Raw genomic sequence first — 15,595 nt, forward strand, 5'->3', positions numbered from 1 at the left:
AAGGCTTCCTGTGCATTATCCCATTTAGTAATTACAACTATATGACATAGTATTCATATACCAATTTTGTAGATAAAGAAACCAAGATTCACAAAGTTAAAGTAATACGTGCAAGTTATCAAACTTGTGATGACTTGGAGGAGGGTAGCAGAGAAGCCTCAATGAAATACTGAGATTTGAAGTCAGGTAGATATGGGTTCAAATCAGAGCTCTGATATATTTATGCTGTGTAAACTTGGACCAGTTCCTTAACTTGCTTGAACTCTGCTTCTCTAAGTAACTATAATACTATTACATAGGCTTGCTGTAATAATGAACTGATGTCACATATGTTGCAGTCAACGGTGTGGCAAAGAGTCAGACACGACTTCGCGACTGAACAACAGATGCTCAATAAATGATAGCTCGTCAAATGCCCACCCATTGTGATTACTGTAATTAGGGAAAATGCAGGCCTGCCTCAGTTGAGCCCAGGATCTTCCTCAGATGGCAATCACTATGCCCTAAAGAAAGATGTAAAGAATGACAAAAAAGAGTAAAATTTACGTGAGGAGAGGATAAAGGTAGGAGAAAACTAAGGAGGGCCAGAAAGAACTGTTCATATTAAATGATACCAAATCAGGAATTCTTTGGTTTTTAAACAGCATAAACCACATTTTTTAATGAGTTTATTGGCAAGATATGGGATGAAATAGCTCACAGAATCAAGGGAAAGTTGAATAACTAGCTTCTTGCACGACAGTGAAGGTAGGGAAGGCAAGACCCGTCATTTGGCTGGTTGGATAGTCTCTTCAGGACATGACCATAGGAATGAAGCCTCCAACTATTTCTTTCCTTAAGACATTCTCGAAGATTCAAAGTCCTAAGAGAAAGTGTGAGTTAGCCTACCTTGTATCACATACTTGCCCCCTTGGTTAAAAGAGTCCAGTCACCTTGAATGATAGTTTCAAATGATAGGTTGTATTGGGAGGCAGGGTTTACCAGGGAAAGTGGGGGTCCTGTAAGAGAAGGAGTAAGGAAGTCTGAGTAAGCAAAAACCACAGAGTCCATGACACAGTATTTGTGGGTGTTGCGAGAAATGGTACAGGAGAATACCCAATTCTGGGCAAATCTCTTTTATCCCATTGATCAGAATACTTTACAAGTGTTCCTTTATCTTTGACCCCCATGACATTATGAACTCCTTGCAGGCAGGGGGCTGCTTTGAATATTTGTCCTCAGTACTTGTCACATAGGGAGTTCTCCTGCAAGTCTTAGACTCACAAAAAGGTTTCCATTTCACCATGCAATAAAGTTTCAGTAGAACCATTATGGGTTAGGTCCCATAAACAAAGGAAGAATACTAATTTGTATGAATCCTGCATATAGATGATTAAATTCAGAATTAGATGATGCATCAAATTAGTTAAAAGTTCAGTTTTCAGTCTTTAGAATCTGTGAGTAATGTAGCAAACAAGAGTGATAAACTTTATTGTGTACTTTGACATGTGCAGCAATAGATTTATTCCTGGCTAGCTGGTTTTTAAAAAACTCAAAATATCATTTAAAAATTAAATAAGATACATAAAGATTCTGGCCCTTCACATCCATCCCTAACTGGGCAATGACGTAATTTATCTGATACCACACCCCAACAACCTACAATTCTGAATGGTTTTCTCACAGGAGCTTGTGTGTATATTGATTTAGCCAACTTCTTACCAGGTTCCCTTAGTGAGTAAGGATATATTTCAAAGGCTTAGAGATATAGTCTAAAACCTTGAGATGTAGTCTAAAATATGGCCCTTAAAACCCAAACTCATGTTTATTAGCATTGAACACTAGCAATTAATAACAGCCTTGGTGGTGTTTGTTTTGATAAAATCTGAAATAAATTAAGTTTTAGGGTCAGAGTTTAAAGAAAAGTTATGGAAGATTCTTAGAACTGTTATGACTATTTTTATTTCAAATAATTAATTGCAAGTGACCTTTAAATTTTATGTAACTAAGTAATGAGTCAATTTTTCTAAGAAACTAGAATTTTTTGGTCAACTGTAGATGATATGTAATGAGCTTGGGACTGTATCTTTGCTTTTCTGTTGTTGGTGTATTTCCACCATGACTCCAAGATGTACAGGGCAAGACTTTCAAAACTAGAAAATAGGAAGGAAGCTCTCCCTTTTATGTCACCAAGCAGGATTGTTAACAATCTTCCAGAACCCATCCAAGTATCATTTTTCATCTTCTGAAAACACAATCATTGATATTTTGTAAATATTTCCTCCTTAGAAGAAAACATTTGTTCACTAGAAATAGAGACACTCGTTTTAACATGGAAAATTCCAATTAATTAAGGCTTCCCTAATGGCTCAGACGGTAAAGCTTCTGTCTGCAATGCAGGAGACCTGGATTCGATCCAATTGATTAACAAAACATCAACTAGTAGGTTTCCACAATGTCAATGATGAAGCTAAAAGTCATTAGGCCTTATCATAAAGTTGTCAATAAAAGGATTGTGTGATATAGGACAAAAAGGGAAGTGTTCAAATAGTGGTATTATCACCTTGGATTCTAAGGGGGCTGTAAAATACTAGAGGGCTATCAAATACTCCTGTTACCTTACGCCTCCCCTTCCAAGTGTGAAGCAGATAACAAGAGTGGTCCTCTCTCTTAACTGATTGCAAGCCTGCAGCAAAATGGTCAATTGACTTACCTGGGCTAATAAAATCACTTGCAAAGCGTAACATCATAAACCTTTACTATCAGCAATGGTTAATTTTATGTGTCAACCTGGCCCAGTTTTTTGGCCAAAGTGAAGTGAAAGTCACTCAGTCATGTCCAACTCTTTGTGACCCCATGGACTATACAGTCCATGGAATTCTCCAGGCCAAAATACTGAAGTGCGTAACCTTTTCCTTCTCCCAACCCAGGGATTGAACCCAGGTCTCTCTGCATAGCAGGCCAATTCTTTACTAGCTGAGCCACCAGGTAAGCCCAAGAATACTGAAGTGGGTAGCTTATCCCTTCTCCAGCAGCTCTTCCCGACCCAGGAATCAAACCGGGGTCTCCTGCATTGCAGGCGGATTCTTTACCAACTGAGCTATGAGGGAAGCTTAACATAATCAGTAGGCCTTGAGTAAAGCAAGTTACCCTCCTAATGTGAGTGAGTTTTATCCAATCAGCTGAGAGCCTTAAGAGCAAGGACTGAACGGAAGGACTTCTCTTCAAGACAGCAACATAGAAACCCTCCTGAATCTCCATACTGCTGCTTGGTGAAATTCAGACTCAAAGTTATAACATCAACTCTTATCTCAATTTCCAGACTGCTGGCTTGCTCCTCACAATCACAAGAGCCAATCCAGTTATATATATATAAATGTAAATATTGTAAATATTTGTAAAAATATGTAAATACATATATGTAAATAATTGAATGTATAAATTTTAGACATATATAATCTTAATGTGAAATATGTATTTTATATATATATGTGTATATATATATATATATATCCTATTGGTCTGCTTCTCTGGAGAACCCTGACTAATACACTATCTTTGAGTGTTTCCAAAGTTTTCATGAATGGAAGTCAAGTGACTCTTAAATTTAAATAGCTAAAGTAGATGATTTTTTTCTGATTTCATATTTTATAAATCTATAAATAGCACCACATTTTCTCTCACTTCCTTATTTATAAAACCCACAAATGGCTTTCCAACCCCCAACATCTTTAGCGTGGCTCACAAGGCCCTGTGTTTTCTGCCCCCAAACAGAAGGTTCATCTCACAAGATAACCAGCATCAAGCATTTACCAAATCACTTCCTTCTCTTGGGCGTGAACAGTCAATGGAAAAAAGAATGCCCTAGTCTGTGCCCTTGTGAACACAGAACTAAAACAGCTGGGAATAGATGCTATTGATAGTTTCAGAAAAGTGTCTAAGTAGATTGTTCTAGCCCGTACTAGATATTCCTGCCCAGACAACTGGGGTCTACCCTCCATATCAGATTACTTTCTACTCTGAGGACTGCTGGCTGCCTAGTGAGAAGGTTTTAACCATTGGCGCTCATATCTTCAAACTCACTTTCTATAACTACAGCTGTTTTCACAGTACAACGTTTCCCTAGATGTGATGCAATACTTACTGTCCTGTTTTTCTAGGGTATACACCCTGGTCACTTTGATGCAATTTGAAAAACACTCTGGTGCCTATAAATAAATAGAGAAGATGCCTTGCTCTCAATTGTTGTTGTTGTTTAGTTGCTCAGTGGTGTCTGATTCTTTTGCAGCCCCATGGACTGTAGCCCACCAGACTCCTCTGTCCATGGGATTTCCCAGTTAAGAATACTGGAGTGGATTACCATTTCCTTCTCCAGGGGATCTTCCCAACCCAGGGATTGAACCTGCGACTACTATATTGGCAGGCAGATTCTTTACCACTGAGCTACCCAGGATGCTCCTTGGTCCCATTAGCAACACATTTAAAAATATCTCTTTGGTTACTGCCATAGAGGGTATATCTACTTTGGCTCTATTATTTTTTTCAGTGTGAGTGGAAAACGTTTCCTGACACAGTCCCTACAATCTGAGAATAATGTTCCCTTTTGGTATCTGAGGTTCCTATGCACTACTTAAGCTGTCCTATTCCTAAGTAATCTGGCCATGTGATTTGTCCCTGTGTCTGAGTTATTCAGCATCCTAGTCCTAAACCTAGTAATCCTCTGTTGTCAACATGTTGGAAAGAACTTGGGATATTCCATTCACACCCCTCACTAAGCATTGTACACTGTTTACCTTTTGAGACAGTAATAAAATGTCCCATAACAGAAGCAGAAATCTGTAGAAATTTTCCAACAAAAGATTAGTCATAAAATGAGTGTGTAGAAAGTTGGGCTGCATGAAAGTCCAACAGGGTGTTTATACCACTATACTTCAGGGTCACATGACGCTGCCCACCACCACCAAACCACCGCAACAGCAGTGAGGAAAAGGAACAAGAAAAGGGGGATAAACCTCACATAATTCTAATCAATTATAATCACAGGATGAAACTTTGACCTGATTATGTGACTGTATTAAATATATCAACAGAAGGAAGAAGGTCTATATAAGACCTAGTAAAAGAGAAGTAAGAAGTAAGAAGTGGTCAGTGTATCTCACGCATCATCCAAAGGGGAAATGCCTTAAACTTTGGACTTGGAAATTTCATTCCTTTAGGCAGAAAATAAAGATAAAAATTTATACCATATAGTTCCTAGTCTAGGGCAGAAAACATTCTAAGCACTCTAACTAACTCATTTGATATGCATAGCAGGCTATAAATAGGAAGTATTATTATCCATATTTTCATATAAGGAAACTGAGGGACAAAACTTGCATTTATATCACTTGCCCAAAGCCAAGAGTGGAGATGGACTTGAGTCTAGCCCAGGATCTGCTCTCTAATATTAGAATATATTAAAAGGAGAAAAGACTGCTTCACTTTCTCTTTGAGAAGAGTAAACCAGCATTGTTGAGCACCTGCTTATTGCTGAGGACTGTGCCAAGAGTTTTACGTACATTGTGCTGGAAACAATCCTATGAGTCAAACCATCTAATCCCCATTTTACAGAAGTAGAAACTAGGCCTCAGGGAGGTCCCTGTAGAAACAAGTACTTTCTAGGGGATCACTGAGAACTTGTCAAAATCAAAGACAGTGTGTCTGCTCCCTTTCACTCATCTTGAAACCAAGCAACAAACAAATTTTATGTTAAACAGGCCTTAATGAGAAATGCAATCTTGAGACTGTGGTCCATTTGTTAATCTAATACAAACCACTGGACCAGTTGATAAAACAGACACGCATACACACCACACACACACACACCACACACACCACACACACCACACACACACACACACACACCACCACCACCACCACCACCATGTGCAAGAAACAAAACCAGGAAATTCAGTTTGGCCGTCTTCTGAATTGATCAAATTAAGTTGAGCATGACTCAACTTTAATAGACCTCTTTCTACTGACTATGTGAGTCAACAGAGAGTGTTATGTTTAACAGAAAAAGTAGTCTACAGAACTTAACACATTTAGAATCCCTACAATTGTTTGGTTAGCTCCGTAAAGACTCATTTAGATGCAGGAAGGAAGATCCAAAGTTACAATAGAAGTCAAAGCCAGAATTTAGATCACCAGCCATAATTTTCTTCAAGTATGACTTTCCCAGAGACCTTTCCTTTAAATAAATTCACATTTTCTTTTTTTAAGTCAGATTATATATATACACACACACAATATATATATATATAGGTCAGGGGCTGCAGCCGAGAGGAGCAACCCCACGTCCAAGGAGCTACGGCTGCGCGGGCGCCGGAGGGCCGAGAGGAGCTACTCCACGTTCAAGGTCAGGAGGGGCAGCCGTGAGGAGATACCCCACGTCCAAGGTAAGAGAAACCTAAGTAAGACGGTAGGTGTTGCGAGAGGGCATCAGAGAGCAGGCACACTGAAACCATAGTCACAGAAAACTAGCCAATCTGATCACAGGACCACAGCTGTGTCTAACTCAATGAAAATAAGCCCTGCCGTGTGGGGCCACCCAAGACGGGTCATGGTGGAGAGGTCTGACAGAATGTGGTCCACTGGAGAAGGGAATGGCAAACCACTTCAGTATTCTTGCCTTGAGAACCCCATGAACAGTATGAGAAGGCAAAATGATATGATACTGAAAGAGCAGCTCCCCAGATTGGTAGGTGCCCAATATGCTACTAGAGATCAGTGGAGAAATAACTCCAGAAAGAATGGAGGTATGGAGCCAGAGCAAAAACATTACCCAGTTGTGGATGTGACTGGTGATAAAAGCAAGGTTCGATGCTGTAAAGAGTAATATTTCATAGGAACCCGGAATGTTAGGTCCATGAATCAAAGCAAATTGGAATTGGTCAAACAGGAGATGGCAAGAGTGAACGTTGACATACTAGGAATCAGCAAACTAAAATGGACTGGAATGGGTGAATTTAACTCAGATGACCAGTATATCTACTACTGTGGGCAGGAATCCCTTAGAAGAAATGGAGTAGCCATCATAGTCAACAAAAGAGTCTGAAATGCAGTACTTGGATGCAATCTCAAAAATGACAGAATGATCTCTTGGCTTCCAAGGCAAACCATTCAATATCACGGTAATCCAAGTCTATGCCCCAACCAGTAACACTGAAGAAGCTGAAGTTGAACGGTTCTATGAAGATCTATAAGACCTTTTAGAACTAATCCCAAAAAAAGATGTCCTTTTCATTATGGGGGACTGGAATGCAAAAGTAGGATGTCAAGAAACACCTGGAGTAACAGGCAAATTTGGCCTTGGAGTATGGAATGAAGCAGGGCAAAGGCTAATAGACTCTTGCCAAGAGAACGCACTGGTCATAGCAAACACCCTCTTCCAGCAACACAAGAGAAGACTCTACACATGGACATCACCAGATGGCCAACACCGAAATCAGATTGATTATATTCTTTGCAGCCAAAGATGGAGAAGCTCTACGCAGTCAGCAAAAAACAAGACCAGGAGCTGACTGTGGCCCACATCATGAACTCCTTATTGCCAAATTCAGACTTAAACTGAAGAAAGTAGAGAAAACCACTAGACCATTCAGGTATGACCTAAATCAAATCCCTTATGATTATACAGTGGAAGTGAGAAATAGGTTTGAGGGACTAGATATGCTAGAGTGCTTGATGAACTTTGTACAGAGGTTCGTGACATTGTACAGGAGGCAGTGATCAAGACCATCCCCATGGACAAGAAATGCAAAAAGGCAAAATGGTTGTCTGAGGAGGCCTTACAAATAGCTGTGAAAAGAAGAGACGTGAAAAGCAAAGGAGAAAATGAAAGATATACCCATTTGAATGCAGAGTTCCAAAGAATAGCCAGGAGAGATAAGAAAGCCTTCCTCAGCGATCAATGCAAAGAAATAGAGGAAAACAACAGAATGGGAAAGACTAGAGATCTCTTCAAGAAAATGAGAGAAACCAAGGGAACATTTCATGCAAAGACGGGCTTGATAAAGGACAGAAATGGTATGGACCTAACAGAAGCAGAAGATATTAAGAAGAGGTGGCAAGAATACACAGAAGAACTATACGGAAAAGATCTTCATGACCCAGATAATCACGATGGTGTGATCACTCACCTAGAGCCAGACATCCTGGAATGTGAAGTCAAGTGGGCCTTAGAAAGCATCACTACGAACAAAGCTAATGGAGGTGATGAAATTCCAGTTGAGCTATTTAAAATCCTGAAAGATGATGCTGTGAAAGTGCTGCACTCAATATGCCAGCAAATTTGGAAAACTCAGCAGTGGCCACAGGACTGGAAAAGGTCAGTTTTCATTCCAATCCCAAAGAAAGGCAATCCCAAAGAATGCTCAAACTACCGCACAATTGCACTTATCTCACACGCTAGTAAAGTAATGCTCAAAATTCTCCAAGCCAGGCTTCAGCAATACATGAACTGTGAACTTCCAGATGTTCAAGCTGGTTTTAGAAAAGGCAGATGAACCAGAGATCAAATTGCCAACATTCGCTGGAACATCGAAAAAGCAAGAGAGTTCCAGAAAAACATCTATTTCTGCCTTATTGACTATGCCAAAGCCTTTGACTGTGTGGATCACAATAAACTGTGGAAAATTCTGAAAGAGATGGACCTGCCTCTTGAAAAACCTGTATGCAGATCAGGAAGCAACAGTTAGAACTGGACATGGACCAACAGACTGGTTCCAAATAGAAAAAGGAGTACATCAAGGCTGTATATTGTCACCCTGCTTATTTAACTTATATGCAGAGTACATCATGAGAAAAGCTGGGCTGGAAGAAGCACAAGCTGGAATCAAGATTGCCGGGAGGAATGTCAATAACCTCAGATATGCAGATGACACCACCCTTATGGCAGAAAATGAAGAGGAACTAAAAAGCCTCTTGATGAAAGTGAAAGAGGAGAGTGAAAAAGTTGGCTTAAAGCTCAACATTCAGAAAACTAAGATCATGGCATCTGGTCTCATCACTTCATGGGAAATAGATGGGGAGACAGTGGAAACAGTGTCAGACTTTTAGGCTCCAAAATCACTACAGATGGTGATTGCAGATGGTGATTGAAGCCATGAAATTAAAAGACGCTTACTCCTTGGAAGGAAAGTTATGTCCAACCTAGATAGCATATTAAAAATCAGAGACATTACTTTGCCCACAAAGGTCCATCTAGTCAAGGCTATGGTGTTTCCAGTGGTCATGTATGGATGTGAGAGTTGGACTGTGAAGAAAGCTGAGTGCCAAAAAATTGATGCTTTTGAACTGTGGTGTTGGAGAAGACTCTTGAGAGTCCCTTGGACTGCAAGGAGATCCAACCAGTCCATCCTAAAGGAGATCAGTCCTGGGTGTTCATTGGAAGGACTGATGCTGAAGCTGAAACTCCAACACTTTGGCTACCTCATGCGAAGGGTTGACTCACTGGAAGAGACCCTGATGCTGGGAGGGATTGGGGGCAGGAGGAGAAGGGGACGACAGAGGATGAGATGGCTGGATAGCATCACTGACTCGTTGGACATGAGTTTGAGTAAACTCTGGGAGTTGGTGATGGACAGGGAGGGTGGCATGCTGTAATTCATGGGATCACAAAGAGTCGGACATGACTGAGTGACTGAACTGAACTGAACTGATATATGTATATATGTATATACACATATATATATGTGTATCCATTCATAAACATATATCCATTCTCCTTCAAACTCCCCTACCATGACAAAAGTAATGTATTGCATAGGAAGTTCTATGGAAAATAAATGTAGAAATTTTAAGACCCTAGAACTCACTATCCTATGGTCATCATGCTAATATTTGAGACTGAATAGGACTTTGCAATGTATGTATTATAGATATTTGGATCATGCTACATGTATATTTCTATGTCCTTTTACACTTAATATTTCATCTGAAATATTTTTCTATATTATTAAACATTCTTTTACATTTAAAGATTGCAGTTTTATAGCACAAATATATCACAGGTTATCTTCTACTGCTGGACATTTATGTTGTTTCTAGACCACACCATTATAAACCAAGGAATGGAAGTAGCAAGAGCATTAACACATTACTCTGAAAATTGATAAATAAGAGAAAGAATCAAGCATGTATCATACCTGTCCTGCATGAATTACTTTAGGGTAACCAAATTGTTGAAAAAGAGAGGTTTATCTCTGTAGAAAATTTCTAGTTAATTAATGCAAAAGAATTGGCAGAATTAGAAAAATATCATTTTGTATTCTAAAGAACATTTGGGTGCATATATCTTTAGAAAACAAAATAGTTACCAAAGGGGAGAGGCAAATTAGTGGTATGGAATTAAGATACAAACTACCATATATAAAATAGATAAACAACAAGGATATACTGTATACAGGGAATTATAGTCATTATCTTGTAATAACTCTTTTTAACCTTTTTATTTTGTAATAACTTTTAATGGAGTGTATTCTTTAAAATACTGAATCACTATGTTGCATATGTGAAACTAATATTGTAAAAAAACTATACTTTGATAAAAAAAATCTAATGAAATTATTAATGTAGGCAATGATCATTAACGAAAGTTATAACTAGCAACTATGTAAAAAATCAATAAGGAAACTGATAAAAATAAAGGGAGTCCTCACCAGAACCTACAAATCATCAGTAAAAGTGGGGCAACCAGAAATTTTATGCATGCATGATACAGCAGGAAGTACAAAACACCACACATACAGTACTCTTGCCAAAAAATAAAAATAAAAATGAGCCTTTCTCTATCAGCCTCTCCCTAAGTACAACTTTACAGGAAATAAGTGGGCTAGAAAAAAAATGAATGAAACCATGAAGCAAACAACAGCTAAATCTAGAATGAGGGACATTCTACAGGACAGATAACCTATTTTATTTATCAAATAAATAAAGGGGAAAGAGGAAGGGGGCAACTGTTATACATTAGAAGAAACTTATGAGACATAATGTCAACATATGCATTGTGCAGACCTCTTTTGGATTCTAATGTGAAGAAAACAGGAGAATAACATTCTTGGGACAATGAAGAAATTTTAGCATAAAACCTGTTCAATTCTCTTAGACTTAATAACAACCTTTGAATAATTTTTATAGATTTTATCATATTCAGGTATTTACAAAGAAAATAAGATTTCTTGGATTTGCTTTAAAATACTCCTGGAGAAAAAAGAGAGGAAACCAGGGACAGAAATAGAGCAGAAATAGATGAAACAAGACTAGGAAAATATCACCAACTGTTGAAACTGGATAATGGGTACATAGAGATTTGTAATATTTTCTGTATCTTTATTTTGGTATAAAATTTTCCATAATAAAAAAAATTCTAGAATATTTATATAAAAATCTTTTTGTGTGTATAACTTTGAAATTTTTACTGAAACCACAGAATATATTCCTAGGAAGAAAACTATGGGGTCAATGGCATGAGCTTCTTTGAGGTTCTCAGAAAAAAAATTTTAAGTGCTCTCCAGAAAGTCTGTACCAGTTTATTAACTGCACTAATATGTATGTGTGCATCTCACCAGACCATCATCAAATTGAAAATACATTTTAAAACATTCATCCTATTTTGATAGATAAGGGTATATTGTTTCAGTTAATGTCTTCTCAAGAAATGGGTTGAAATCTTTTAACTGTAATTAGTCATGTATTTCTTCTTCACCAAATTGTCTGGTTATATTCATTGTCCATTTTTTATTTAAGTCTTAGTGACTTTTGTTCTTTGATTGTAAGGTGTTTTTAAATAACAGCTCCTCTTAATCTGATGACAAATATTTCTCCTTTATTTGATTTTTATTTTATGTTTTGAATATTCAGAAATGAATTTTTATGTAATCAAATCTATAGACTTTGGTCTATGCTTTCTTTCATTATGTTCAAGCTTAAAAATTCTTGTCCTCACTAAGATGAGGTAGATTCACTTTCTCATAAATTTTTTTTAAATGACTACTTTTTAAAATTTTTATCTAGATTTCACCTTGGTGGGCATGAGTTATAGGCTTACTTTATTGTTTCCGAAATAATAAGCCAATCATTTTTTTTCTTCTTCATTTAAATTTTGTTTCTTTTAATATACCATCTGACACATAATAAGTCTCTCCATAGAGTACTCTCATATGTTCCTGGTTCTCTTGGTAACATGGCTCCCTCTTACTGTTGAATTTTGTGCCTATACCATATTATTATGACTTTGTACCTAGTGAATATACTTGTTAAACTAACTAGATAAGAAATGAGAGAAACAAGAAGAGGGTATATAATGTATACAGTAGATTTTTATCAGATAGAGTGTGTCATCTATATCATCCAGCATTTTGTTAGCATCTACACAAAGTCTGTGTGCTATAGAAAAGAGAGCAAAGACTCTGGAGTCAGTATACAAAGATTCACAGTCTGGTTTTATTTATTTACTGGCTGTGTGTTCTTAGATAAAGCACTTAACTTCTCTGATTCTGTCTCCTCCATTGCAAAATGAACATAAAAACATCTACACCATGTGAGACATCCTTATAAAACATAAAACACAGTGTATTTTTAAATTAAATGTTGACAATGCCCAGAATACTTTAAAAAAAGTAACAATGATTTCATTGGGAAGATGCTGAAGATACTTGACATGTTTTTTTCAGTAATTTCTGCAGTAAAGATGTCCACTTTTAATACAAATGGGTATTATTCAATCTGCCAGTTATGCTGAAGTGGGTTTAAAAAAAACACACAAAAGACTTTCTTTGGCTTTTTGAAATTCTACATCATTAATGGAATTAAACATTTTCAATTAATTTCAATCCGGTATGGTCAATTTGATTGACGTATGGGATAGATGAAAATCTAGCTTCATTACTTTGTGCCTCTTGGCAACTACCTACAGACTTGGCTTCACCTGTATATTAAAGCATTCTAAGTAGAAGAGGAAAACATCCCCACCACAGCTGTAAACAAATGGGTCAGATACTGCGCTTAAAATGATCTTTAAAGATACTTTCAACAAGCGAGCTCTGTATAAACTCTCCTTGGTATCGGAAGCTGTGGTCTGTGCCTTTAAAAAGATGGAGAGACCCACAACCCTTGCCTCAGTTCAGGAAGGAGGGGTGAAACGCAGCTGGGACTTGGGGAAGCGGCCAGGTTGCCAGCAGTACTTCGGAGTGCTTGCCCTCCCTCCTCCTGCGTTAACAACTTTGTGGCTACCTACCGCTGACAGTCCTGCTCTCATAATCATCAATGCCCAGTTTTACCCACGCTGGCTGTCTTCTCTTTCACCCAGCCGGGCGCTGATTCCTAGCTGGCTTCCCAAACTTCTGTCCTCACTTGATGTGCCTGGCTTCCTCCCTGTTGTCAACAAGTTCTAGCATGTAGAACGCGAGTAGGAGCAAGCTTTCAATAAATATACTTGGTGAGTAGAACTGAACTTCAAATGAATAGCATAAAAAGTGCTACTAGAAAGGTGGAGAATGCTAGTCTTTTTTTTTTTTTTTTTTGACCCAATTATTTTTATTAGTTGGAGGCTAATTACTTTACAATATTGTAGTGGTTTTTGCCATACATTGACATGAATCAGCCATGGATTTACATGTGCTCCCCATCCTGAACACCCCTCCTACCTCCCTCCCCATCCCATCCCTCTGGGTCATCCCAGTGCACCAGCCCCGAGCACTTGTCTCATGCATCCAACCTGGACTGGTGATCTGTTTCACATCTGATAATATACATGTTTCAATGCTATTCTCTCAGATCATCCCACCCTTGCCTTCTCCCATAGAGTCCAAAAGTCTGTTCTATACATCTGTGTCTCTTTTTCTGTCTTGCATATAGGGTTATCATTACCATCTTTTTAAATTCCATATATATGTGTTAGTATGCTGTATTGGTGTTTTTCTTTCTGGCTTACTTCACTCTGTATAATGGGCTCCAGTTTCATCCACCTCATTAGAACTGATTCAAATGAATTCTTTTTAATGGCTGAGTAATATTCCATGGTGTATATGTACCATAGCTTCCTTATCCATTCATCTGCTGATGGGCATCTAGGTTGCTTCCATGTCCTGGCTATTATAAACAGTGCTGCGATGAACATTGGGGTACACGTGTCTCTTTCAGATCTGGTTTCCTCGGTGTGTATGCCCAGGAGTGGGATTGCTAGGTCATATGGCAGTTCTATTTCCAGTCTTTTAAGGAATCTCCACACTGTTCTCCATAGTGGCTATACTAGTTTGCATTCCCACCAACAGTGTAAGAGGGTTCCCTTTTCTCCACACCCTCTCCAGCAGAAAATGCCAGTCTTAAAGTGAATAATACAGCCTCATACAGCTACCGCCAGTAAAATTTATGAGCATTGAATTCTAGTGGAACATAGATTTCTTGACTACTCATATTTACATATCTTTCAAATCAGAGAGAAGAGGTTTAAGGGAAAAGCATATCTACTTTACTATAGCAGTACAATTAAATCCTCAGCCCAGCTTGGCTTTTTTCACTTTTAGTAATGAAATCTCCTGAGGTATTTATTAATTTCAATATGAGCACAATTAAAAGGAGAGAAGATTGGTGTAAAGTTTATATATCTTTAGGTGTGAACTATCATGGAAGTCTATATATCATCCCATACTTAAATTTAATTCATTCAATGTATACCTTGTTGATCTAACTATAGTAAATTTATACTTATATCCATAATATTTAGTTGAATATAAACAAAATAGCCGTGTATAGTCTACTCTACAATCACCAAGCGTAGACCAGAGCCCCAAATTGACTATAACTCAAGTAAATAAATCTTTTATTCTTATGCTTTAAGTCTTGAAATTAGAAGTCCTTTATATTTTCATCTAATTTCTCAAACTTCTATTAAATGCCTACCATGTGATAAGCATAGCTATGCCTTTACCCATACATTTCCTCATTCAAATCAGATAATAACCCTGGGAAATTGGTATTATCATGATTTAAAAGTTTTTATTTATTTACTTTTGGTTGTGCTGGGTCTTCATCGCTGTGCCAGCTTTTCTCTAGTTGTGGCAAGCAGGGGCAACTCCCTAGCTGTGGTGTGCAGACTTATTATAGTGGCTTCTCTTGTTGCAGAACACGGGCTCTAGAGCAGCCTGCTTCTCTCTAGTTGAGGCACATGGGCTCAGTAGTTGTAGCCCCCAGGTTCTAGAGCACAGTCTCAATAGGTGTGGTACACAGCCTTAGTTTCTCTGAGGCATGTGGGATCTTCTCAGAACAGGGATTGAACCCGTGTCTCCTGCATTGGCAGGTGGATTCTTCACCACTGAACCACCAGGGAATCCCTGTATTATCACTTTAAATTCACCAAAGGACACAAAGCTGAGAGAGCTCAGGCAGTTATAAGGAATAGAACTGGAGTTTTATCTTAGGTCTTCTGATTCTCAGACTTTTTCATAGTTTATTGTTCCTTTCCTAAACTTCGTACTAAGCTCAATTGGTAACTGTGGTTGAAAGGTATCATCACCACTAAAAAATAACAACAAACATTCAAAGAGAAAGTGTCATTATAGAATACACTTTAAAA

The 15,595-nt window shown here is 38.1% G+C and overlaps 1 long non-coding RNA gene across 1 annotated transcript in view; it reads right to left on the bottom strand.

The window, feature by feature from the left end:
- Positions 1 to 15,595, bottom strand: part of LOC122685821 — a 76,502-nt gene that overhangs the window by 5,944 nt on the left and 54,963 nt on the right. The window contains exon 3 of the long non-coding RNA XR_006338555.1: positions 889 to 998. This is a non-coding gene — a long non-coding RNA (uncharacterized LOC122685821). The remainder of the gene's footprint in view (positions 1 to 888; positions 999 to 15,595) is intronic.

The sequence above is a fragment of the Cervus elaphus genome, chromosome 29 (genome assembly GCF_910594005.1).
Source record: "Cervus elaphus chromosome 29, mCerEla1.1, whole genome shotgun sequence".
NCBI classification, from domain to species: Eukaryota; Metazoa; Chordata; class Mammalia; order Artiodactyla; family Cervidae; genus Cervus; species Cervus elaphus.